The following is a 26,083-nucleotide window of genomic DNA, read 5'->3' on the forward strand; positions in this document are numbered from 1 at the left end:
TTCTATCTTGGAGACGTTGCCCTGATCCTTTCTGTCCCTAGGTTTCTCCTTCCACCTTCAGCGTAACTGCAAGTCTCTTGTTCCGGCCTTCGCTACACTCTCAGAAGCTCCCTCATAATTCCGGCTATTCCGCCCTCCTTCCCGCGGCAGAGCAACGGTTGAGCAATTGTTCTGTGACAGTCTCATAATGCCGGATGTGCCGCATCATTCCTTCTCGGCACAGCTTTGGTTCATATTATCGCAGTCCTGCAAACCGCAAAGGAATATAACCCGGCTGAGCCTAAATCACTTAGTGACAGGATCACTCTTCCAGATACCTTTGGTTTTTCACAGAAATCGTTGTTATCGCTTCCCAGCTAAGAATGTTCTGCTGCTACATTCTGTGGAATTTCGGAGAAGAAAATAAAGAGAACATTATCCCATTCTTCACTTGGGTTTTATTCCCCGGAGGGTTTCCCATACATTCCTTAACCCCATGCTTTTCCCACTCAGGGGCTCAGAGGGTATTTTGGAGACTATTCAATTGCATTCGACAGTCTGGATAAAACTTCAGGTCAGTGACTAATTATTGTATTTCAATCTTAGGGCACCTGGCTAGGTCCCGATTTACCCAGTTTGTTTCACCATCTGTAGTGGTGGTCGACATTCGCCCATCCACATGGCGCACGTAAATGACCTTTGTTTGCAACCATGTATCCTACCTGTTATGTTGTGCAAGTATCCAAGAGCAGGAGTCCCCATACACCGCACCGGACTACATTACCCAACATCACACACGGAGTACCGCCTTTTCATTGGGACACGGCGCATAGCCATTTGATTGGCCCAAGCTGGGCGTCGCCCTTGAATCGTGGGTTCCCATTCGCCTGTCCGCAGCCACTGGCTGTCCTTTATACAGTCCAACACGGCTCTCTCGCTGTCCGACTCATCCGGCTCCCAGCAGTCCACGTCCAGCACGGCAGCGTACCACCCAGACAACAGTAAGTTCCCCTTGACTCCTACGCGGACACACTCCCCGGCGCACTTGACTTACCTATACCGGTTTTTAATTTTAATTTTCATTTCAGACTTGGGTCCAATTACGCCCAACTCCGGCTTCGTGAGACTTTGAACCACGCCAGCCCTTAGGAAACTAAAACCTTTCACCAAGTGCTAATCCCAGCACCGGACGTTCCGCACTTTTCGCGGCTTCCCTGACAGCACCCACCTGATTCCCTGCACGGCAGGTAAGCTGTCTTTTAGCAACACCACATGGTGTACAACGTGGGCAACAATTAGGCCCGTATTTAATACTTATAGTACTTAACGAACAACTATCCGAGATCCTAATAACTCTGTTTTACCCACAGACAGCACGGACAGCACCACCACTGGTGCCCCTTTTTCCTGACGAAGGCCAGCACAAAGACGGCTACAACCAAGCCACTTTTTTTTTGGCCGAAACACTCCCTGTGTCACTCCCTGTGTCGAACTTCCTATCACAACTGTATCATTACTTGCACCCGTTAAAATTCAAAGATTGTTGTGTGCATTTTGTGTTTTGTGTAACTGCGGGTTCCTATACCCCCTCGATTTATGAGGCTACATGTATCCCAGTGTAGTGCCGACCTCTATACTTCAGAGGCCTACACCCACCTGTGTCACTACTGCATAAACCAACCCTGTCCGTCTTCTTCAACTTAACTTTCGTGCTTATCGGAAGTAATGTAAATTAAATTGTGAAGTTATCTACCACGTCCTGTGTGAATACATAATAAACCCACACACTTAGCACTTCTGTATCGTTGTTTTGGATCTCCCCATCCCGATTATTTTGTTTATACTACGTATACCCACCTGGGTAAATCGGGACCTAGCCAGGTGCCCTAAGATTGAAATATATTGAGCACAACCCACGGTTGAAGGGCCACTCAAAAACATAGGAGTAGTCACCCGGACATCCTCCTATCTCTAACAAACATGGACAAAGTTAATATCGTGTCTTACACGGATGAATATTTTCGGAAATTAATGGGCATAACCACCACCCTAGGCTCGGAAGGTGGACCCATCGCCCAGGGCGCCAACAGAGATGAACTGGACACCATCCTACAGAAAAAGAAAAAACTCGTAAGAACAGAGATGCATGGAACTTTCATGCTAGAATACCTGAAAGCAGGAATCATCCCCGAAGGCTTACAAGTCAGGAATATTCCGAGGGTCTTCACCGACAATCCTAAGTTCAAAGTTAATTTTAGCGGCGTGGGCAACAAATGCAGCCGCGACTGGATAATCCTCATAATCGACACTGCCCAGGAAGAATGCAAAAAACAGGGAGATGATCTCGCGACCCTGGAAAAGAAATTCTTAGATGACAAAACCATCAATGACGCCAAACAAAAACTAGAAAAACTAGAAGAAGAGGTTACCAAGTTTAACCAAATTACAGTAGAGCGTAAGGTACAAAAATTCAGAAAAGATCTTAACAACTACGTAGAGGAGAAAACATATCCCTACCTAAAAGAAACTTATTACGAGGAACTCCAGCAACAACAGAAAACGAACTACAATAGGCGTAATCGGATAGTCAATTTCTCAGGCAGTTCAGACACATCAAGCGAGAGTACTCCAGGCTCCCCCGGAAATGGCAGAAATCAGAACCAACCACCACAACATCCGTTTTTTCAGAGAGGGGGCCAACGGGGCCGCCCGAGAAGGCGCACTCAACAATCCGGACAATATATGAGGACGCGCCAGTGGTACTCGAACCAGCCCTAGAAACCATTCCTATCTTCAATTTGTCCTCCAGGCCATTAGCCCAAGCCGAACAAACGCTGCTCGAGAGGGGCCTGTCCTTTGTTCCAGCTACCAAAGCAGACCCCTTCAATACGGAAGCAGAACTTAGACGGTTTTTCCGCACTTTGAGGCTAAAATACTTTTTCGAAGTATACATACCCAGCAAACAAGATTCAGCTAACCAGGGACTAGAGAGGAGCAAAGAGAACATCACAGGTTTCAAACCCAAATCTACCTTCGTACCCCCTCTCCACACGATCCCGAGTGAATTTGAGACATTTGAAAAAATCGTGATGAAAACAATCAACGACGGAATTAAACAAAAAAACTTCTACCAAGACAACCTACTACCAACGGAGAGACAATCCCTTAAGGACCTCAATCTGGACACTACTATTACCATAAAACCAGCAGACAAAGGAGGCGGCATTGTCATCATGAACACCACAGATTACAACCAGGAATGCTTGCGACTCCTCAATGATAAAACCTCATACAAGATGTTAAACAGAGACCCAACACCACGGCTGCAAGAAGAGATCATCAACCTTACGAAGCATGCCGAAGAACAAGGGTGGATTTGTCAAGAAGAAAGGATCTTCCTCAACAAAACACACCCGAGGATTCCGGCATTCTATATTTTACCTAAAATCCACAAGCACCCCACGAAACCCCCGGGTAGACCTATTGTTTCCGCTTGTGATTCACTGTTGGAACCCCTCTCCTTGTACACAGACTTTTTCATGAAGCCTTTCGTGGGTAAGATGGCCTCTTACCTAAGAGATAGCACAGAAACCATTAAGATCTTAGACTCCATACATCTGACTGATGAGTCCATTTTGGTCACCATGGACGTTGAGGCACTGTATACCTCCATCCCCCAGACAGAGGGCCTACAGGCTTTGGCCACATGCCTTGAAAAACGAGCCAACACCTCCACCATACCCACCAACTTTCTGGTCGAGTGCATCCGGATTGCCATGGGCGAGAATTTCTTTCTATTCGGCCAACAGATATACCAGCAAATCAAAGGCGTCAGTATGGGCGCCACGTTCGCCCCAGACGTCGCCAATCTCTACATGGCACAATATGAAGAAGATCATATCTACCACGATGATAACCCATACAGACCACACATCAAAGTCTGGCGTCGATACATCGATGACGTATTACTCATTTGGGAAGGAAGCGCTGAAGGATTACTAGCCTTCCACCAATGGCTCAATGCACAGAACGAACACATCAAGTTCACCATTGAATGGGACCATCAAAAGATCAATTTCCTCGACCTACACATCTATCGGTCCGGAGAGACACTGAAGACGGAACTCTTCAGGAAACCCACCGACAGGAACACCCTTCTCCACTTCACCAGTTACCATCCACAAGGATTAAAATACAATCTCCCATATGGTCAGTTTCTACGTATCCGGAGAAACTGTTCAGACAGAGAAAAATTCAACCACCATGCACAACTACTACAAACACGTCTTGGAGAGAGAGGCTACCCCAGGAAGTCCATCAAGACAGCCAAGAAAAGAGCAGCCAACACCGACCGATCAATTTGTCTAACGACCAAAGAAAGAGACCCGAACAATAGAACTGTTTGCGTCACCACATACAACCCAGTCAGCAACCTCATCAAAAATACCATCAACAAACACTGGCATCTGATTAAAAATGAAGGCACCCTCGCCAAGAAACCACTGTTTGCCTTCAAAAAGAACAGAAATCTAAGAGATTCCCTAGTCCACACCTTCCTAGAACCTACCAAACCAGCCACCACACTATGGAACCTTCCACCAGTAGTTGGCCACTTCAGCTGTGGTAAATGCGTAGCCTGCCGTTTTACCACAAACAGCAAAACTTTCATCCACAAGAACTTGGTATGGAAACAGAACAGCCATACCAACTGCGAGAGCAAACACGTGATCTACGCCATTAAGTGTCCCTGTGATCTGATCTATATTGGCAAAACCATTAGACCTGTCAAACAAAGGATTAATGAACACAGATCATGCATTAAAAACCAAGTCGAGGACAAACCCTTGGTCGAACACTTCACTAAGAAGAAGCATACCCACGAACAATTCACATGGACCGTGGTCCAACAACTCCAGCCACAAAGACGAGGAGGTGACATAAACATTGCCCTCACCAAACTCGAACAAAAATGGGTCCACAAATTGAACTCTGTGCAAGACGGCCTAAATGTAACCGTCGAATGGAAACACTTCTAGAGTACTCCTCCAAGTGGCCACCACGCTCGACCGTTTAGTATGAACTTGTGTCCTGACACACATTAGAAACCAATGTTGTTTACCTTGTGAACATTATTGTACTGGCACTAACTTCTCTTGTACACACTGGACATCTATCTTCCACCTTGTGAACACTATTGTATACGAGAGTCTAGTTTGTTTCACCATCTGTAGTGGTGGTCGACATTCGCCCATCCACATGGCGCACGTAAATGACCTTTGTTTGCAACCATGTATCCTACCTGTTATGTTGTGCAAGTATCCAAGAGCAGGAGTCCCCATACACCGCACCGGACTACATTACCCAACATCACACACGGAGTACCGCCTTTTCATTGGGACACGGCGCATAGCCATTTGATTGGCCCAAGCTGGGCGTCGCCCTTGAATCGTGGGTTCCCATTCGCCTGTCCGCAGCCACTGGCTGTCCTTTATGCAGTCCAACACGGCTCTCTCGCTGTCCAACTCATCCGGCTCCCAGCAGTCCACGTCCAGCACGGCAGCGTACCACCCAGACAACAGTAAGTTCCCCTTGACTCCTACGCGGACACACTCCCCGGCGCACTTGACTTACCTATACCGGTTTTTAATTTTAATTTTCATTTCAGACTTGGGTCCAATTACGCCCAACTCCGGCTTCGTGAGACTTTGAACCACGCCAGCCCTTAGGAAACTAAAACCTTTCACCAAGTGCTAATCCCAGCACCGGACGTTCCGCACTTTTCGCGGCTTCCCTGACAGCACCCACCTGATTCCCTGCACGGCAGGTAAGCTGTCTTTTAGCAACACCACATGGTGTACAACGTGGGCAACAATTAGGCCCGTATTTAATACTTATAGTACTTAACGAACAACTATCCGAGATCCTAATAACTCTGTTTTACCCACAGACAGCACGGACAGCACCACCACTGGTGCCCCTTTTTCCTGACGAAGGCCAGCACAAAGACGGCTACAACCAAGCCACTTTTTTTTTGGCCGAAACACTCCCTGTGTCACTCCCTGTGTCGAACTTCCTATCACAACTGTATCATTACTTGCACCCGTTAAAATTCAAAGATTGTTGTGTGCATTTTGTGTTTTGTGTAACTGCGGGTTCCTATACCCCCTCGATTTATGAGGCTACATGTATCCCAGTGTAGTGCCGACCTCTATTCTTCAGAGGCCTACACCCACCTGTGTCACTACTGCATAAACCAACCCTGTCCGTCTTCTTCAACTTAACTTTCGTGCTTATCGGAAGTAATGTAAATTAAATTGTGAAGTTATCTACCACGTCCTGTGTGAATACATAATAAACCCACACACTTAGCACTTCTGTATCGTTGTTTTGGATCTCCCCATCCCGATTATTTTGTTTATACTAGTGACTAATTATTGTACTTATATCGCTATTAGTCATCACAAGTATACAGTATTTGCAATATGGCAATAAAGCTCTAAAAACAGTACAATTTGTTAAACAAGATCATTTAAAACCTTTAATTGCATACAATTGTACATATAGATTTACTTTTCTGACCCTCATAAATAGTACATTGGTACAACATTAGTGTGTGCTACACTGTTGTTGTATAGACATGAAATAATCATTGGGTCATTGGGGAAAAAATCCATAATGGATTTAAAAATAAACTACTGTAATTACATAGTTTTTGACATTTACATAGTTTAAAGAATGCAATTTACAGAATAGTTGTGTGTGGTAGCATGGATATGTTATCTGATGTAAGTGTGATAGTATGTTTGTTTGAAGTGTGTTGTAATTAAGGGAAAGTAGTTAGATACCCGTTGGTGTGTTCTGACTATTTTGGACTTAAGAAGAAGTTTTGCAGTAACAAGAACTGTACTGGCTAATTGAAGTGTATAACAATAAAGGGTGTTTTTAAAGTAGTTTGCTACCTGTTGGCTAATTCTAACTGTCTTGGGTTTGAAAAGTACCACTGTAGCATTATGGCTGTAGTTAGATATCCATTTGTGATTTCAAATTGTTTATTGTACTATATTTTAGTGACTAAATTTGGGTTGAAGGAATTTTAAGTAGGCATTTGTTAGATTTGCTGGTAACCTATGTTTTGGAGTAACGGAAGTGTTGTTTCATTCAAACCAACCTCTTCTTTTGTTGACATATCCAGTATAGTGGCCTGACATGGTGGTGGCACCACTGTGGAAGATTATGTTCACTGTTGTGAAACTTTTCTTGCTAAGAGAAGCTTGGCTGTGTGTGAGGCTTGTAAGCTTACAGTTCTTTTTCGTAACATCTGCATTGCACCTTAGAAGCATTAGTATCACATATTGGCATTGCTAGTTTATTTGTATGCTGGACTGATTGTCTGAATTACAAAAACTTCATAATATGCTATTCATTGCATTCTGTAGAAATTGGTGAAATGGAAAGGACTCACACTTTGGTATGGATACATACACAAATTGTACATTAGGGATGTGCTCTTGGGAAACATGGTTGCAGAGAAGGCATGTATATTTCCACATGTATGCAATCTGGAAGTACATTGGGAATTCGTTCTTGTGGATCTTCCTGTGTGTTTATGGTGAGTCTTACCATTCCTGGACAGTAGTCCAATTCTTGACTTATACCCGTGACACTGTAAATCCAGTCAGGATTGTTTGTGGCATTCCTATGAAAGATTAACATTTGCATTAAGTACTGGTCTGAGCGGTTTAAGTAAATGTGAACAATTGGTGGCAATTTGGAAGAGAAGACTGATTGCTACATTTGAATAGCAATTTACACCTGTTGTGTTGCTGAATTCAAATAGACACAAGAGTTGTGCCTCTGCATCCTTTGATGGGCCTGCAGTTGTTTTTTGAGAAGAGACATTTGTTTCTTTGTCTTCTGATTGAGGTGCAGTTGTTTTTGGACTAGATCATTTTGTGGTTGTCTTATTTGATGGAGCAGCAGGTGTTCTTTGCTTCTTTAGTGGTATTGCTGGGAGATCTTCTATAGGTTCTATTTGTATCATTTTTCTATTTAAAGGTTTTCTTTTTTGAGGTACAGGTTGCATATCTAGATGGGGTGTACAGTGCAAGTAGCCGTTGTATTTTAGGATGCAAGGATTGTCAGCGCTGACTTTGTTTTGATCAAACTTAACTAGGAATAGACCATTGAGTGTACTCAGGCATGAAAGTGCTATGTAACTGATACCTTCTTCAAAGACTGTGCTGCCATTGTCAACAATGCATGCATTAGAGCCTGTGATTTGCGAATAGTGACACCATATGCAAGAGCTGGAGATAATTTACTCTGCAAACGTACATGTCTTCAAAAAGAAAGAAACATTCTATTGTGCAGCCTGTTTGTTTTACTTCTGCAAGTTTGTCAAAGTGGATGTTGACAAACTGAATGTTGTTGTCATGTTTGTAAGCCAACAACTGTGTCAATTTATCCATTGACTAACCCTTTTTCTATGTCAAGGTTATGTTTTAGAATTACTCTGCAGTTTAGACACATAGTTAATACTTTTTCTAATCCACCTGTATTGGAGATACATTTTCTGAGCTATATGTTTGTGCTGTTGCTTGTTGACACATAGTAAGTGTCATGCCATGTACCTCTAGTTTGTGGAGATGATATGCAGTATGTGTTGCATTTCCATTTTCAACATTGTATCATGGAATTGACTACAGCTTGCAAGGGTTGGCATTAAGGACATGCATTTTATATTTTGTTGAGTTAATTGTTCATGGCATCAGGAGCAGATGTGTTCCGCCCATATAGCTCATGGATTAGTCTACTATTTAAGATGGATTTTGCATCGTTAGTAAGGAAACCAGTTCTAAGGCTTTTTAAAATGTTAGCATAGGTCAGATCTGCAAATTGATGCATGTTTTCAGTTAGTTCTCTGGAATGAAAATGTTGCTAGAGATTTACATTTCCTATGCTGCTAAGTGTGTTACGGCATTGTTTGTGTCCTAATGTTTTAAAAATAGATTGACCTTTTACTGGTGTTAAATGTAGGAAGTCTCATAGTGCATGTTCCTCCAAACAGTTCTTTGTAGTCGTTTTTTTGGACTTCTTGCATAATGACATTAATTAAAGCCATAATGAGGTTGGAAAGCATCCTTACTTCATCTATCAGGATCACTTTAATTTGTTTTAGAATTCTGCATACTTCACTAGCACCTATTGCTGACAATCTGTAGTATTCTAAATTGTTATGGCGTTCTACTGGGAGGAGCAGTAGTTGGTGTAACGTTACACATCCTATTTTGTAGGCAGCTAAATGTGTGGGGGCTGTTACAACAGCTGAAAGGTTGTTGTTTGTTAAGTCTCGTAGAAAATTGCTGATCATTTTAATTAAGAATGTTTTGCCAGAACCAGCTTCACCATTTAGATACAGGAGCAGAGGTTTATCATTTTTACAGCTACATGTTTTAGTTTCATGTTTAAAACAATGTTCAATGACTTCTAGATAAATGGTGAGATGTTCATCATTTAGCTGTGATTTGAGCACTGAGAGATTGGTATGTTCTACCGCAGTGATGGCTATTTCTGCTTTACTTAGAATGGGTGGTTCTCTAAGTGGTTCTTGACTTTCTGCAAGAGAAGGTTGACTGCCCTCAGGAGTGTCTTTATCTACTAGAGCTTTAATTTATTCCTCTTGTTGGCATTCATTGTCCAACATTTGTTTGTATTGTTTGAAATTGACATTTGTTACACTGCTTTCATTTGCCTTGAATTAAGCTTCAAATGAGATATGGTCACCTAATAATTCTTCTTCTTTTCTCCAAGATTTAAAAAAGTTGTAGTATGGCCATGTAATAAAGTTCTCTATGTTTCATAGATTTAAAAGATAACTGTATATGATTAATTAGGCTGAGATTAGTACGTTTTACTATGCTTCCTTCACAAGTTGAGACTAAATATTTGACAATTGTCTCATCTGGTGTGACATTGTTTTTGTATGAGTAGTTTTGGGCTATATCACACAGGCACATGTTTTCCAAAGCAGTACTTCTGTTTGGGTAATATGTGTCAATGATTTTTTTTAAATGCCCTGTCTGTTGTCATTTGTGGCTATTGTGGTAGGATTTTTGTACTCTTTTTTGGAATGAAGCAGGCCCAAGGTTTAGCCAGACAATGTTTTCAGATTTGCCATATAAGGCCATATAAGACCTGTACCTGTTAAACAGTCTGCAGCTTGTAGCACAAGTATTCTTTTTGGGAGAGCATTTTTATACCGAAGCTGTAACATTTTTGTGACAGTGTTTTGTCAGATGATATGTCATTCCAGAGGTCTTTTAGCTCAGTTTTCTCAGCTTTGTTTGGCTGTGACATATCTGTGACATATCTTGCAACTACAGTGGAGTTCTCTGCAATGTATTGTATGTCCCTAAGAGGGCAATAATTGCATTATAATCATTGATGTATTTGGATGCTTCGTCCCTTTCAATTTTGTATGTGTTTTTAGGGGGTTTGCCTTTTACACTGTTTCTAACAAAAGTCATTGCGCTATTTGCTTGTCAATTTGCACAAACTGGTCTTGGGAAGCCAAAGAGACATTTGGTATAGTATTTGTGTACCTTTGTTTTTATATCTACGTTGGAGGTATTTGCCACACTTATGTTTTCGGAAGCGTAAGATTTGTGTAGGTAATTCACTATGTGTGGTTTCTTAATGGATGTCACAGGTAATGGATTTTTCAATACACTGTAACACAGTGGCATCACTGTCATGGCCACATTTGGAAGCATCTTTTATCCATAAAAGCGTGTGGATGTGTGGTGCTCCTCTGGATTGATGTTTTTTTTCTCGAAGAGAAGTGTTCCACATCTCCGAGTGGAGGGGTAGTTGTATTGCAGGTTATTATAGTTGTATTGTAGATTAAGTGCAGCATGACAATGAAGTAATGGTGATAGTACCTTGATACATTGATAGGGTCAAGAGAACAGAATTCGGCTGGTGTTTTATATCTATTTCCTCCTTGTTTTGGTTTGAAGTGCATGAGAAGTCGTGCAAGTCATCCCATGTGTATTCCGTGCAATTTAAAGTAACAAACAATGCAGGTGGGCGTAGGTACCTTTCATTCAATGTACATCAGTGTGACATCAGAACCAGTATTATTTTGTACCTCACATCTTTGCCAAGAGATTTGTGATACTTGACTGCAAAACGTCATCTTTGTCTTTTATCTTATGAAGCAGTTGGGTAGCGGACATGTTAACAAAATTCGAGCCTGTTTTTAGAGTTGCTAGTTCACTTTCAAACAGGAGGTAGAAAATGTATTCTACATTTTGTCTGAATCCGGGGTCTTCAGAATACATCAGTTAAGAGCGATATTATGATGCAGTAATTTGTATTGATCTTTCATCATACCTTCCTTTATTTCCTGTAGGAAAGAGAAGAGGAAAAGAACATGCTTCTATACTTTTCTCCCATTTGCTCTTTGGCTTGATGCATTTGATATATTTCTAATGCATCTTCTATGGTGTCTTTGAATGCAAACATATTGTTGCAGGCACCTACACCTATAATAGGGGGTGTTGCAATAGTGGGAGTGAATCCTTTAACTGATACAGTACTGAACATAGAGGGCCACCTGCTACCTTTTTTGCATTTTTGCAAGGAACTTGGGGTTGGCCACACTAGAACCCAGACATGGACCCTTGCTCACTGTGCTCAGAGAGGCACAGCTCCACCTCAGTGATGAGGCCCAACAAGACTGAAACACGTATATGGGGTTGCTGTTGGTACTCTTGTTCAAGGGAGGTTTGCCTGGCACTTGGGTACTGGACTGCCCTTGTAGGCAGGACAAAGACTGATACGCAAGTGGATATCCCTCCTTTGTGAAAAGTATATTGAGCTAAAAGCGATGGCTGCAAACTCTCAGTGTGGGTAAAAACCACAGAACAGGTTATCATGCCATGTTCTTTCGAGAGAGGGTCGCCTGCTACCTTTTTTGGAGTACTGAATATATATTCACACTAGGACAGCCCACAGAAAAGAAATGATTTGTTCCATCCTATCCATTACACTAGATCCAGAAGAGCAACCAAGTGTAACGCTCACCTGACTCCCACGGGGGCGCTGGCCTGGTTCGTGCTGCTGTGACCTCGTCTAAGGTGATGAGCAGGGTTCAGAAGACGGACTGGACCGGGCCCCAGATCTGGCTTGTCTGACTCGCAGAAGTATCCTTCTGTAGGTGAGAATAGGGGGTTAACTGTTTGCGGGGTAATGCAATCGGCCTCCCACTTACACCTCTCACCCTCCTCAAAACCCTTCTGTGCTTCCCCGTAGCGTCTCACCTTAGGGTCTGGAAGGACGAGCTCTCCATCCTGCTTCTGATGCAGGGGCGCGTTGGTATCCAGTTACGTCACTGGATTTTCGGATGGGTGAGAACCAAACTTGCTTGACTTCCAGGTAAGTTTTTCTATAAGTGGTTCCCCTTGTGTCCATGCATTAATGTTCTAATGCTAGTGTCTTTTTCCCCATAGGGGCCGGGGTACGGAATGCCGGGGAACAGGCACCGACCCGAGGTGAGCAGTGAAATCCTTGTGGAAATCAGGTAAGTCTTTAATGAGTGTTTTGGTAATGTCTTTTCATTCACTCATTAACGCTGATGTCTTTTTCCCCTTAGGGGCCGGGGTCCGAAAATGCCTGGATGTGGCGCGGACCCGAAATGAAAAGGGAATGACCCAACAGGTAAGTCTTGACATGGAGTTTTAGCTTCCCTTTTCCCTTCTTTCTCTCACCTTTGTTCTTGTCTTTTTCTCCCTAGGCGCGGGGGCGCGACTGCGAATCCGGATGGTCGCTGCTGAACATGGAGGCGCCCTGTAAAGGTGAGTAGAATGCGGCGCTGCAGCGATCGATGCGATGTGCTTTTAAAAATAAATGTCTTCCTTTTCAGGATTGTCGGCGAAATGTCTCTGGGATGCAGATTTAGCAGGTGAGGCCTTTTCCTTCTTCTGTTCTCTTGTTCCCTTCCTTTGCAGGTGATTCAGGATGCTGGCAGGTGTGGCAGAAGTCAAGATGCAGGAGCAGACACAGTGAGCGTCCAGCTGCTAGATGCAGAACAACGCGAAGCACGTGTGGCTGATCGGGTGTGGTTTAAATAGCCTTGGAAGAAGTTCCTAGAATGTGTCCTTCCTCCAATCAGGTATGTATCCTTCCCCGACCACGCCCGGGTGGTAGATGAGACCCACAGGTAAAGTAGTTCCTTTCAGGCCTCAAGGAGGCCGGGGTTCTGCAGCATGGTCTGCATCAGGTAAGTGCACCCAAACACTTTCATAATGAGCCTGGCTCCTATGGCGCCAGGACTGACGTTATCTATGAGCCTGGTGCCATAGGCGCCAGGACGCTGTCCAAAGGGCCCCTATAAGGGGTTGCTGGGACCTTCCCCGGGGACTTGATGTCCGCTTTTGGGGACGCAGGGCCTGAGCCGGCTCCCCGGGAGCGGGCATCGTGACAGCACTCCCCCCCAAGGCCCCTCCCAAGGTTGTTCCCTCCGGGGGTTTTGGTTTGTTTGGGAAGAGTCGGTGGAATTTCCTGACTAATCGAGGTGCATGCACATGGTCACTTGGTTCCCACGACCTCTCCTGCGGTCCGCACCCCTTCCAATCAATTAGGTAGAAAAGCTTTGACCTAAACATTTTTTAATCTAAAATGTTCTTCACTTCGAATTCGGGTTCCCCATCTATTTGAATAGGTCCTGGAGGTTTGAGTAGTCGGGTTCCGGGTACCACTGGTTTCAGAAGTGACACATGAAAAACAGGGTGAATTTGCATATTAGCTGGTAAATCAAGTTTGACCGCTACTGGGTTAGTTATTGCCGTAATAGAATAAGGTCCCAGATATTTTGGGTTAAAAGTTCGAGGCCCTTTGAGCGGTAAATGTCTGGTAGCTAACCAAACTTGATCCCCAATCTGATACGGAGGTGCTTCACTCCGATGTAGGTCAGCATTCTCCTTGTATTTTCTCTTGGCTTGTTGTAAATGCGTGGTTGCCTCTTTGAAGGCTTGGGTAATGGTAGAATGCAGATGTTCTACTGCGGGCACTCCGAGGTTCTGAGGTGAGTCGAGGTTTGAGGTTCGAGGGTGATGTACAAACACGGTATAAAAAGGACTATGGCCAGTTCCAGAGTGTACCGAATTATTATAGGCGTATTCGGCTATCCAAAGAATGTCTTTCCAGTTGCTTTCAGATTGCTGTAACATACACCGTAAGTACTGCTCAAGGGTCTGATTTGTCCTCTCGGTCTGACCATCGGTCTGAGGGTGGTGACTGGTCGATAATCTTACGTCGATTTGTGCCATTTGACAACATTTGAGCCAGCAGTGGGAAATGAATTGGCTTCCCCGGTCAGAGATTAGTATAGATGGGAATCCATATAGCCGAACAATATTTTCGAGGAATTCTTTGGCTAGGACAGAAGCTGAAGGTAAACCTTTCAAAGGAATGAAGTGGGCCATTTTGGAAAACAAATCCACAATTACCAGAATGGTATTGTATCCTGAACAAGGAGGCAAGTTCGTAATAAAATCCATTGATAGGGTGTGCCAGGGTGCTGGCGGTATGTCTAGAGGTTGAAGGAGACCGGCTGGTCTTTTCTTTTGACCTTTATTTTGGGCGCAAACACCACAGGACATCACAAAAGATTTAACATCTTTTCGCCAAGAGGGCCACCAGAATTGTCGTTTCACCTTTTCCATTGTCTTGGCAATACCGGGGTGTCCCTCTATTAATGTATCATGATAACCTGAAATAACTAGTTTGTGTAAATCCTTGTGCGGCAGGAATAAGCGTCCTTGGTAATAAGGTAAACCTGTATCTATGGTAAAGTCTGATCCCTTTTGTATCCAATCCTGTAGGACTGTAGGGTCCAGGAGTTGTTTCACTCTGACTTGAATTTCTTCAAGCGTCTGTAACGAAGTCATGCCTAGAATTCTCTGTTCGGGAATTATTGGTACTGGTTCTGAGTTTGTATCAGATTCTCCCATTCCAATTTGGGATAAGGCGTCTGCTTTGCCGTTCTTGCAGCCAGGTCGATAGGTAATCACGAAATCAAATTCAGCGAAAAACAAAGCCCATCGGAGCTGCCGTGATGACTGAGCCTTGGCGGTTTTCAAACACTGCAAATTCCGGTGATCAGTGATCACCGTGATGGTATGTCGTTCGCCAAGCAGGTAATGCCGCCAGGCTTTAAAAGCAGACCTTATGGCTAACAGTTCTTTGTCAGTGATTGCGTAATTAATCTCTGCTGCCGAGAATTTTCTGGACCAAAATTGCTACGGGATGCAGTTGGTTGGTTTCAGGATCTCTTTGAGACAGAACTGCTCCCATGGCTAGGCTAGATGCGTCAGTTTCGACGACATACGGGAGATCTGGACGTGGGTGTTTCAATTTAGGTGCGGAGGTAAACTTAGCTTTTAAATCCTGGAAAGCCTGCTCGGCTTCTTCAGACCATTCAAAACGTTTATTTTTCCTCAAGAGTGCAGTAATGGGTTGTACTATGCCTGAAAATTCCGGGATAAACCTGCGATAGAAATTGGCAAAGCCGAGCATGCTTTGAACTCCTTTTACAGAGTTAGGTGATGGCCATTTGAGGATGGCATCCACTTTTCTTGAGTCCATTCGGACTCCTTTGGGTGTCAGGATGAAACCGAGAAACTCAACTTCTGTGGTATGGAAAACACATTTCTCCAGTTTAGCAAATAGTTTGTGTTGGCGCAGTTTTTCCAGAACTGCCCTAATGTGTTTTCTGTGATCAGATTCCAAAGAGGAGTACACTAGAATGTCATCGATATAGACGACAACACAAACATCGATGAGTTCCCGAAGGACATCATTCATGAAGAATTGGAAGGCAGCAGGCGCATTGCACAACCCGAAAGGCATTACCTGGTATTCGAATAATACATATTTTGTACGGAAGGCTGTTTTCCATTCGTCGCCTTCTTTTACTCGCACCAGATGATATGCCCCCAGGAGATCTAACTTGGTGTATATGCAAGTGTCCTTCACCTGGTCAAGGAGTTCAGGAATCAGAGGCAGAGGATAACGGTTTTTAACCGTTATCTGGTTCAATGCGCGGTAATCGATACAAGTTCTAAGGTCGCCTTCTTTTTTAGGCACGAAGAACAAAGCCGAGGATGCCAGGGATTTTGACGGGCGAATAAAACCATTGGCGAGGTATTGATCCAAATATTGTCTCAAATGCAGGTTCTCAGGTTCGGTAAGGGCATAAATCCTGCTACAAGGGGGTTGTGCACCGGTCACCAGATCGATTTGGCAATCGTACGATTGGTGAGGAGGTAACGTGTTGGCCTGTTCCTTTTGGAAGACGTCCTGAAAGTCCTGGTATTCCAGAGGTAATTCCATGGAGGCAGAGGTTACAGATGCTAGATCAATCTTCAGGTTTTCTGGGTAGCAGGTTTGTGCACAATCCGGGAAGGTTATTCTCTTAGCTCGCCAATCAATTTGAGGATTATGTGTCTCTAACCAAGGAATTCCAAGAATAACCTGAAACTGTGGAGTCTTGATTACATCAAACACAACTGCCTCCCGATGGCCGTCAGGACCAATAAGAGTCACCTCAGTAGTGAATGTGTTACCGGTCCAGAGGCAATTTCAGTTCCATCGACTGTGGTGATGACATCTTTGCTGGTTTTAGGACGGAGAGGGAGGTTAATCCTAGAGACCAATTCACGATCCACATAGTTTCCAATAGCCCCACTATCGATGAATGCCTTTATTGCATGCAACCGCTTAGGCTTTTCTGGATCTACGAGGACCATTGGCACAATGAAATGCGAGGTCTGAGAGTTAGTTTTCAAGCTCGGCAAGCGGACCCCTACGCTTGTCGGGCTGAGTCGTTTCCCAAAACAGAGTCTTCATGGTTTTTATTAGTGGCTCCTACCGCTTTTCGGGGCGGTTTTGCTGGGCAATCTCGTAGAAAGTGTCCAGAGTTACCACAATAAAGACATAATTTTAACTGCCGCCTCCTTTCACGTTCCTTTTGAGTTAAGGGTTCTTTAACCCCTCCAATTTGCATAGGCTCAGAGACATCAACTCCCTTGGGGTTAGCGTGGGTCTTGACCAACACCCGGGTCTCAAACCTGGACCGATCTGTTTTTCTCTTTTGAAGTCTGTGATCCAATTGGACCACTAAGTCTATATATTCTTTGCATTCTTGGGGCGGATTTACAACTTGGGCCAAGAAATCTTTAAGTTCTCCGCGTAGACCTCGATAAAATAACGTGACTCTTTTATCCTCTGGCCATCCCGTTTCCACAATTAGTCTATTAAAGGTTGCAATATAGGATAGGAGGTCCTGATTTCCCTGTCACAGGGATAGAAGTTCGTCATCCAGAGCCTGCCCCTGAGAGTGTCGAGCAAATAACCTTTCCATGCTTGCTTGAAATCCTTCAAAATCACGGAGAATCGGGTCATCTTGAGTAACCAGTGGAACTGACCAATCGGCTGCGCAGCCGCTGAGATATGACAATACAAAGGCTAGTTTGGTCTGATCATTAGGGAAGGCCCCAGGTCTGCATAGGAAGTGCAAACGACACTGATTCATGAATACGGTGAATCGTTTGGGGTCCCCAGCAAAGCGTTCAGGTGGGGCCAGCGGCATGTTTCCAGGTAGATTAATCTGCATAGGGTTACTGGGAACCACAGGAGCGGGGTTCCCTCCGGAACAGGGTAGAGGAGTTAGTCCAGCTTGACCTTGCAAAAGCTGTGTGGCCAGGTCATCAGTTCTTTCCTTTGATATTATTAATTCCCTCTTGAGGGTATTAGTCTCTTGACGAGCGGCATGTACTTCGGCCCGTAATTCCCCCAGTAATTGGGCCAACTGATCAGTCTCAGAAGTTTCCATAGCGCTTGGGTGGGAATTTGTAGGAAGGCTTCGCGTTCTGTAACGCTCACCTGACTCCCACGGAGGCGCTGGCCTGGTTCGCGCTGCTGTGACCTCGTCTAAGGTAATGCGCAGGATCGGAAGACGGACTGGACCGGGCCCCAGATCTGGCTTGTCTGACTCGCAGAAGTATCCTTCTGTAGGTGAGAATAGGGGGTTAACTGTCTGCGGGGTAATGCAATCGGCCTCCCACTTACCCCTCTCACCCTCCTCAAAACCCTTCTGTGCTTCTCCGTAGCGTCTCACCTTAGGGTCTGGAAGGACGAGCTCTCCATCCTGCTTCTGATGCAGGGGCGCGTTGGTATCCAGTTACGTCACTGGATTTTCGGATGGGTGAGAACCAAACTTGCTTGGCTTCCAGGTACGTTTTTCTATAAGTGGTTCCCCTTGTGTCCATGCATTAATGTTCTAATGCTAGTGTCTTTTTCCCCATAGGGGCCGGGGTACGGAATGCCGGGGAACAGGCACCGACCCGAGGTGAGCGGTGAAATCCTTGTGTAAATCAGGTAGGTCTTTAATGAGTGTTTTGGTAATCTCTTTTCATTCACTCATTAACGCTGATGTCTTTTTCCCCTTAGGGGCTGGGGTCTGAAAATACCTGGATGCGGCGCGGACCCGAAATGAAAAGGGAATGACCCAACAGGTAAGTCTTGACATGGAGTTTTAGCTTCCCTTTTCCCTTCTTTCTCTCACCTTTTTTCTTGTCTTTTTCTCCCTAGGCGCGGGGGCGGATCCGGATGGTCGCTGCTGAACATGGAGGCACCCTGTAGGGGTGAGTAGAATGCGGCACTGCAGCGATCGATGCGATGTGCTTTTAAAAATAAATGTCTTCCTTTTCAGGATTGTCGGCGAAATGTCTCTGGGATGCAGATTTAGCAGGTGAGGCCTTTTCCTTCTTCTGTTCTCTTGTTCCCTTCCTTTGCAGGTGATTCAGGATGCTGGCAGGTGTGGCAGAAGTCAAGATGCAGGAGCAGACACGGTGAGCGTCCAGCTGCTAGATGCAGAACAACGCGAAGCACGTGTGGCTGATCGGGTGTGGTTTAAATAGCCTTGGAAGAAGTTCCTAGAATGTGTCCTTCCTCCAATCAGGTATGTATCCTTCCCCGACCATGCCCGGGTGGTAAATGAGTCCCACAGGTAAAGTAGTTCCTTTCAGGCCTCAAGGAGGCCGGGGTTCTGCAGCATGGTCTGCATCAGGTAAGTGCACCCAAACACTTTCATAATGAACCTGGCGCCTATGGCGCCAGGACTGACGTTTTCTATGAGCCTGGTGCAACATAGGCGCCAGGACGCTGTCCAAAGGGCCCCTATAAAGGGTTGCTGGGACCTTCCCCGGGGACTTGATGTCCGCTTTCGGGGACACAGGGCCTGAGCCGGCTCCCCGGGAGCGGGCATCGTGACACCAAGGGTCAACATGACCATAGGTGAATGACATTTTCCTTCTCGCTAGATACGGGTCATTTCCATGGACACGCAAGGGTTTTCTGGGGTGACGACTATAGTTCCTTTGAGAGACGAATTACCTATCACCGTAGGAGAACACAACATGTCTATGCCATTGTTATATTCTCGCGAGACACCAGTTAACATATTGAGGAGAGACTTGATGAGCAAATTGAACATGACAATCTTGTTTACTGAAAGGGAATAATATGCTCCACCCCAAGGATACATTACGTAAATGCGCAAGAATGTATAACTGCATTTTATGGTAAGAAAGCACCGAGAGGGCTGCCACTAATTCCTGAAGTATTACTTTACGGAGTACATGAATTGCCAGCATGGCTTCCAAGAATATAGGACAAATTATTGAGGTTACCCGTAGAGATTTTATTCAGATCAGAAGTACCCCTGGATGTTGTGGGAGGGCAGATAATTACAAATGAGCTGGAAGCAGCAATAGTAAGATAGGACAGAATGATTTTACACAGAGTATATGATACAGGGGTGAATTGGCACACAGTAGTAACGCTTGACTCGGTACACAGACTGACCAACGTGACAGATAATGAATTTTTTACAGATGAGGACTCAGATGATGAAGTGATGTTTAGCATCAGTCTCACATATCAGTTGCACATGAATCAAAGGCAGGTTCCCCAGGGAATGCCATTTGTGAGGAAAATACCATCCTTTCTCCAAGAAGATTTGGCACATGCACCAAGCTCATTATGGACCAACAGTCCATATGATATTGGTCTACTAAAATAAGCTGTCAAAATTAAATTGAAGAAGGGATCCATTTACCAGGAGTAAAACAGTATCCCATGTCAAAGGAAGCCGATAAGGGGGTCTATGGAACTATTGCCTCCTTAGCGAGAGAGGGGATATTAGTGCCTTTAAAGTCACCATGCAACACATCAGTGTACCCAATTAAGAAGGCAACGGGGGTTCATGGAGATTTATACCAGATGTATGCCCCCTGAATAATATTGTTGAGGCAGAATTTCCATTAGCGCCAAATTCAGCTACAATGTTATGTAACGTTTCATATACAGCTAAATATTTTACAGTGATTGATTTAGAGAATGATTTCTTTCCAATCCCCTTGCATGAAGAGTCTCAATATGTGTTCGCATTCACTTTTCATGTAATCCAATTGCAACATTCTTGTCTACCCCATGGGTACTGTGAATAGGCCTCAGTCTTCAACTGGGTGTTTAAGATAGACTTAGGAAATGTACAACTTGACAGTGTGGTCATCCAATATGTGGATGACTTATTAGTCTACAGCACCACAGAGGAAGAGTGTAGGAAAAACTCAGTGAAATTGATGACAGTACTGCCAGAAAAAGGGTGCAAAGAAAAATTGCAATATTGTCAGGAGGAGGTCCTATACATAGGTCAGCTGATATCAAAAGAAGGGATAAAGATGACACCTGAAAGAGAAGTAGCAATAACCAATAGACGCAGGCTGGAGACAGGAAAATAATGTTAGCATGTCCTAGGCCTTTTCAAATATTATAGGGCATGGTTCTATGACTCCAGGACATATGTCGGGCCACCTTTAAAAGGATTAAAAGAAGCAAAAAAGAACAATGATGACATAACCTGTGAGATGATAGATGCATTCGATGAATTGAAACTAGCAATTAGCAAAGCTCCTGTGTTAGGGATTCCTTATTACAAACAAGACTTTTTTTATGTTTTCCCATTCTAATGGGGTAGTGATGATGACTGGCCTTGCACCAAAAAGCTCTATAGGATACAAACCATTAGCATTCTATAGTGAGATTATAGACCCACTAGTAAGAGGCCATTACCTATGTGAGCAGGCATTGGCTGCAGCAGGACAGCCACCCTGCTGTCTAATTGACAGCCAGGCTGTGTGAATGGGGGCTTTGGTGCATACAAAGCCTGTCTCTGGGACTGGAAGGCAGAGTCGCCACTGGAACAAGAGAACCAAAGAGAAGCTGAAGGAAGACGACTGCTGCAACTTCTGGGCACCGGAGAAGCCCTGCTTCAGGTCTGAATCACCTCAAACTTCGACAACAGAGGACAGAGAAAGAGGAGATCTGCAAGGAATCTTCTTCCCTTGAGCTTGGTGGGAACAACCAGCTCACCAAACACCAGACACGGGTCCTCATCCTGGTTGAATTTACTGTGCATCGCTGCAGTAGATCGGATAGCCAGGAGGAAGAGAACCATTTGGGTTTTAAGGAGCGCACATTTAATCCATCGTTTTACTCCGCTGCTGGCTTCTACCCTGGGCAGTGCAGGACCCTCCAGCCATCCTCCTTCTTGTCACCACGATGAACGTTTCAGGAACCACGAGCCTGCAGGAATTGCCAGGAACAACTGTCTCAGCTACAGCATTCTTCTTTGTTAAAGTTACTGTGCAAATTCGTTCGTTACATCCGACAACAGTGAAAGCGCAGGAAATCTTTCACCTCTCCAAAGGCTTGTCCTTCTCTTCTACGTTAAGTAACATTTCCTCAGACCAACTTAGTTTTGAACTCTTGGCAAAGACTTAACCGCAAACTACTTTGAACTGTGTGATCCTCTGCAAAGACTCTGAACCATTAACATTGGTCCAGACCTATTGACTTGAATCCTGGTTGTAGTAGCCTTTTCTAGATTGCCCTGCCTATAACTTTTTGGTGCTATTGAATTTGAATAACCTTGTCTTTTCTCCCTTTTAAATTGCTGGAGTGCCATTTTGCTCACACTTCATTTTGAGCTTAACTTGTCCAGAATTGATTGGGTGTTATCATAGTATATTAAGACTGTGATTTTGTGCTGCTTCATGATAGTGAACTGTTGTATACATGATGGTGTAAATAAATGTATGTTCTTTTACTCAGATACCTTGAATCAATGTTTGTTTGAACCATATTGATCGTTGTTCGTTGTGTAATCTCTTGTACTGCTCACTTTACTCTTGAGATAAGTCTGGCTGCTCAGCCATCGCTTCCACTTTACTGTGTAGTATGGGCTTGTACCAACAGTGAAATTGTACTTACACTTGTAGTCATAATTGTGTGTAGTGTCCCAAAGGGTACTGCATATGATTCTGCCTAACACTGGTGTACAGTAGTGAGGATAAAGTATAGTGATTACACTTAGAGTGCTGCGATTACCTTGGCTCAACTAACCACAAGGCTAAACACGACTAAAAGCAATTACAATCATGTCTGATATGGAAAGCTACAGTCAGGAGACCCTTCTTACTTACAATGTTGATCATTTGAAAAATCTGTGTAGAGATAGGAATCTCTCTGTAAAAGACAAAAAGTGTGAATTAATTGAAAAGTTGTTGGAGAACCAAAGTCTGGGGAGTGGGTCTGGAATGCCTACTTCGCCAGCAAATGTGGAAAGTGATGAGGAAGATGATGTTTCAAATATTATGGATGAGTTAGATGAGTCATATGAGTCTCACAATTTAGGCCTGATTGCTCCTCTATCTGCTCAGAGACCTCAACCTTTGTCCACTGGGACCCCATCCGGTCACTGTCTTACATTGAGGATGCTGTCACTCCATCTGCGATCAAAGTCAAAGGCAAGATAGCCTGGATCCACCTCATTGACATCAAACTATATAGCGGTGAGACCCTTCTGTCTGCAAATATTGAGGATGCTGTCACTCCATCTGCGATCAAAGTCAAAGGCAAGATAGCCTGGATCCACCTCATTGACGTCAAACTATATAGCGGTGAGACCCTTCTGTCTGCAAATATTTATCCCAAAGGTGAAGACAGCATGCAAAAACCCCACACGAGATCAGTGACCAGACCAATCACCAGCAAGAGCAGCAGCAAGAACAATAAAAACGCATAATTTTCTTTTCTACAAATATTTTTTTCCAACATCCCCTAAAGGCGCTTCCCTAAAATAAAGCTTGGCCCTTCCAAAGCAAAAGATAAATAATAAATGTTTCCCATAGCCACCCTGTTTTTCCTGGTCTTGTCATTCTTCGTGAACATGTATCCCTTTCTAGGAGCCTGGAACAGTTGCCTAACAGTATTGTTATTTAGTCTAAAATGTATATTGTATTCAAAAGAAATGCCCTCTCACATTTTTGAGGTTTTTCTTGTAAATACTTTCTTTTTTTAAGAAACAAAAGAAACATTTCCCCGGACAGAAAAATGTATCCATGGAACGAGATGAGATATCTTCTTTTAGAGCCTAGAAGACTTTATACCCATAGGAATTTACGAAAGGTGATAGGAGCAACATTTTTTTTCCTTTTTGTGTCTGTGCTTTATTTACAGTTTCGCAGTGCAACATTATACCACATACAGCCAGGCAGGACCAGCCTTTCATGTTCTCCATGATGTTGCTATGCCAACTGAAGCAACCCTTCAGACATATCCCAAACATAGCACTCCAGGTAGGAGGGCACACAGAAGTGCAATTGATGATCGTTTCAAGGGCAAACATTTTGATAATATTGCTCTTGTCTCAAATAATATGTGGTATCGACATACACGCAGAGGTGGGAGGGAGACGTCTGATGTGAGCTGTTTTGTGTGTTCCCTAATACCCTATGCCATGAGTGCCTCAAGCTCCTGGACATTTATAGCTGCTGAAGTAACCACACACTTAGCACACTACCTCGCACAACTCACAGCATGTATGACAGGGGCAAAATGTCAGGCCCGAAGGGCCTCTATACACTGGGTAACAAAAGAATATTCTCCATGTGAGGATTTCATAGAAGACGTGTCAGTGATGAGCGATGTTGAGACACAACATGAGGTCATATGTTACATATTATCAGGCCCAACAGGGGAGATAATAATAAAAGACCACCAATTTCTGAAATGCACTGACAAGAGGGGAAGCACAATTCCTGGATGGTGGGAGAGAGGCCAGTTACAAATAGAAGGACAGGCATTTACCACAGGACTGATCAGGTGTAAAGCAGAGGTGCTTGTAGAGCAACCACAAGTGGTTGTGCAAAAAGAAAATAAAGAGTGGCTTACAGAATCGACCAAATACACTAAATTACTAAAATGGGTAGAGGATGCAAACAGGCACACTTCACATGTGTGAAGTGCCTGGAATGAAGGTATGCACGGCAGTATTAAATGACTATTATTTGGCTTGTGTTTTCATAGCCTATGTGCAGCTGATCCTGAATTGGGGATGCTTTACACCCGAGTAGTAATAAGTGCACCGTCCCTAGTAAAGCCCCTGAGTGAGGTGCAGATTGGTGCGTTTCCCCCAAATTAATGCACACCTAAGAAAAGGAGGTCCTTCACCCTTAAACACACAAAGTGAAATAACTATTCCTCAGCAAAAGTGTCAAAGGCATATGACGACATGCAAGACAAGCATGAATTGTTCAGTAGAACAGACATATTCTTTACATCTATGTTTACTGCCGGTTTGCAAGCACACCCCAATGCCAAGTGGTTGCAAATGACACAGTGGAAATTGATGCAGATGATAAATACCACTGTGAAAGGCTTTAATGCCGTAATGGAATAGTTGAGAGCAGTCAGGCTCATGACTCTCCAAAACAGGTATATCCAAGTCCTTATTACGGCCCTAGAGGGTGGCATGTGCACAAAACCTGGACCATCTTGCTGCGCATACACGCCTGCTTACGATGAGGAAAATGGGGCCCTCACAGAGGCGATAGCCACCTTGAAAGAATTACACACAAAAATGTTGGATAAGGTGGACGACATTGTAGATGATGACTGGTTTACCTACCTGTTCTTGAGTATACCCACCTGGTTGGCTAAAACATTTAATAACTTGGATACTCAAGCGCATGAGTATAAACTAATGGATGACTTCCCCTGTACCCAAACAATGGAGAGTTCTATTGCACCTATTGGGTCAAAATGCTCCTATCCTCTGGACCCCAACATTCGTGTAGAGCACTGAGAATATTGTGACTCTGAGGGAGAGTGCTGCTACATGACCTGGAGTCCAGACAAACACGTGAGACGTGGAGGTAGCTTGAGGGCGGTGAGTAAAATATGTGTACCAAAAGTAGCCTATCTTGGGAGAGCAGAAGAATGTGTGTGGTCAAGGACTTGACCAGATGGGGGAGTGTTAGGAGGCAGATGAACACATCATCCATAACTTCTGCCATTCCCCCACACTCATACCACAAAGTTGAGAGATGTCACTCATTGGGGCAGCTGTTCCGCCCTTACACCCCACAGGTACAGCAGGGCTTGGGAACAATGTGAGCTGAAGATGGCCAAAGCATTCAAATTAACATTGTTATAGTAAAGGAGCATGCATTAGACAAGAGGCAAACATTCACTTCACGTGAAGATTACATACAATCGGTAACATATGCATTTAGACATGAAGAAAATTAGCATACCATCCTCATACATGAAGAACACTAACTTGACCAATGTATAAGGAGTTTCAAAAAAGGTAGCAGGTGCTCCTCTCCAGAGAGGACATGGCATGATTACCTGTTCTGAGATGAGAGTTTGCAGCACATGCTTTTTGCTCACTGTACCTTTCATAGATGGGAAATATCCATTTGCATATCAGTCTTTGTCCCGCCCACATGGGCAGTCCGGCACCGAAGTGCTATGGCAATTCATCTCTGAACAAGAGTACCAACAGCAACCCCTTACACGTGTTTCAGCCGTGTTGGGCCTCATCAGTGAGGTGAAGCTGTGTCTCTTTGAGCACAGTGAACAGGGAGTCACATTCCTTTCTGATTTTGCAGGGCTGCAACATGACACAATG

The sequence above is a fragment of the Ambystoma mexicanum genome, chromosome 9, assembly GCF_040938575.1.
Source record: "Ambystoma mexicanum isolate Mex_15411 chromosome 9, UKY_AmexF1_1, whole genome shotgun sequence".
Lineage (NCBI taxonomy): Eukaryota > Metazoa > Chordata > Amphibia > Caudata > Ambystomatidae > Ambystoma > Ambystoma mexicanum.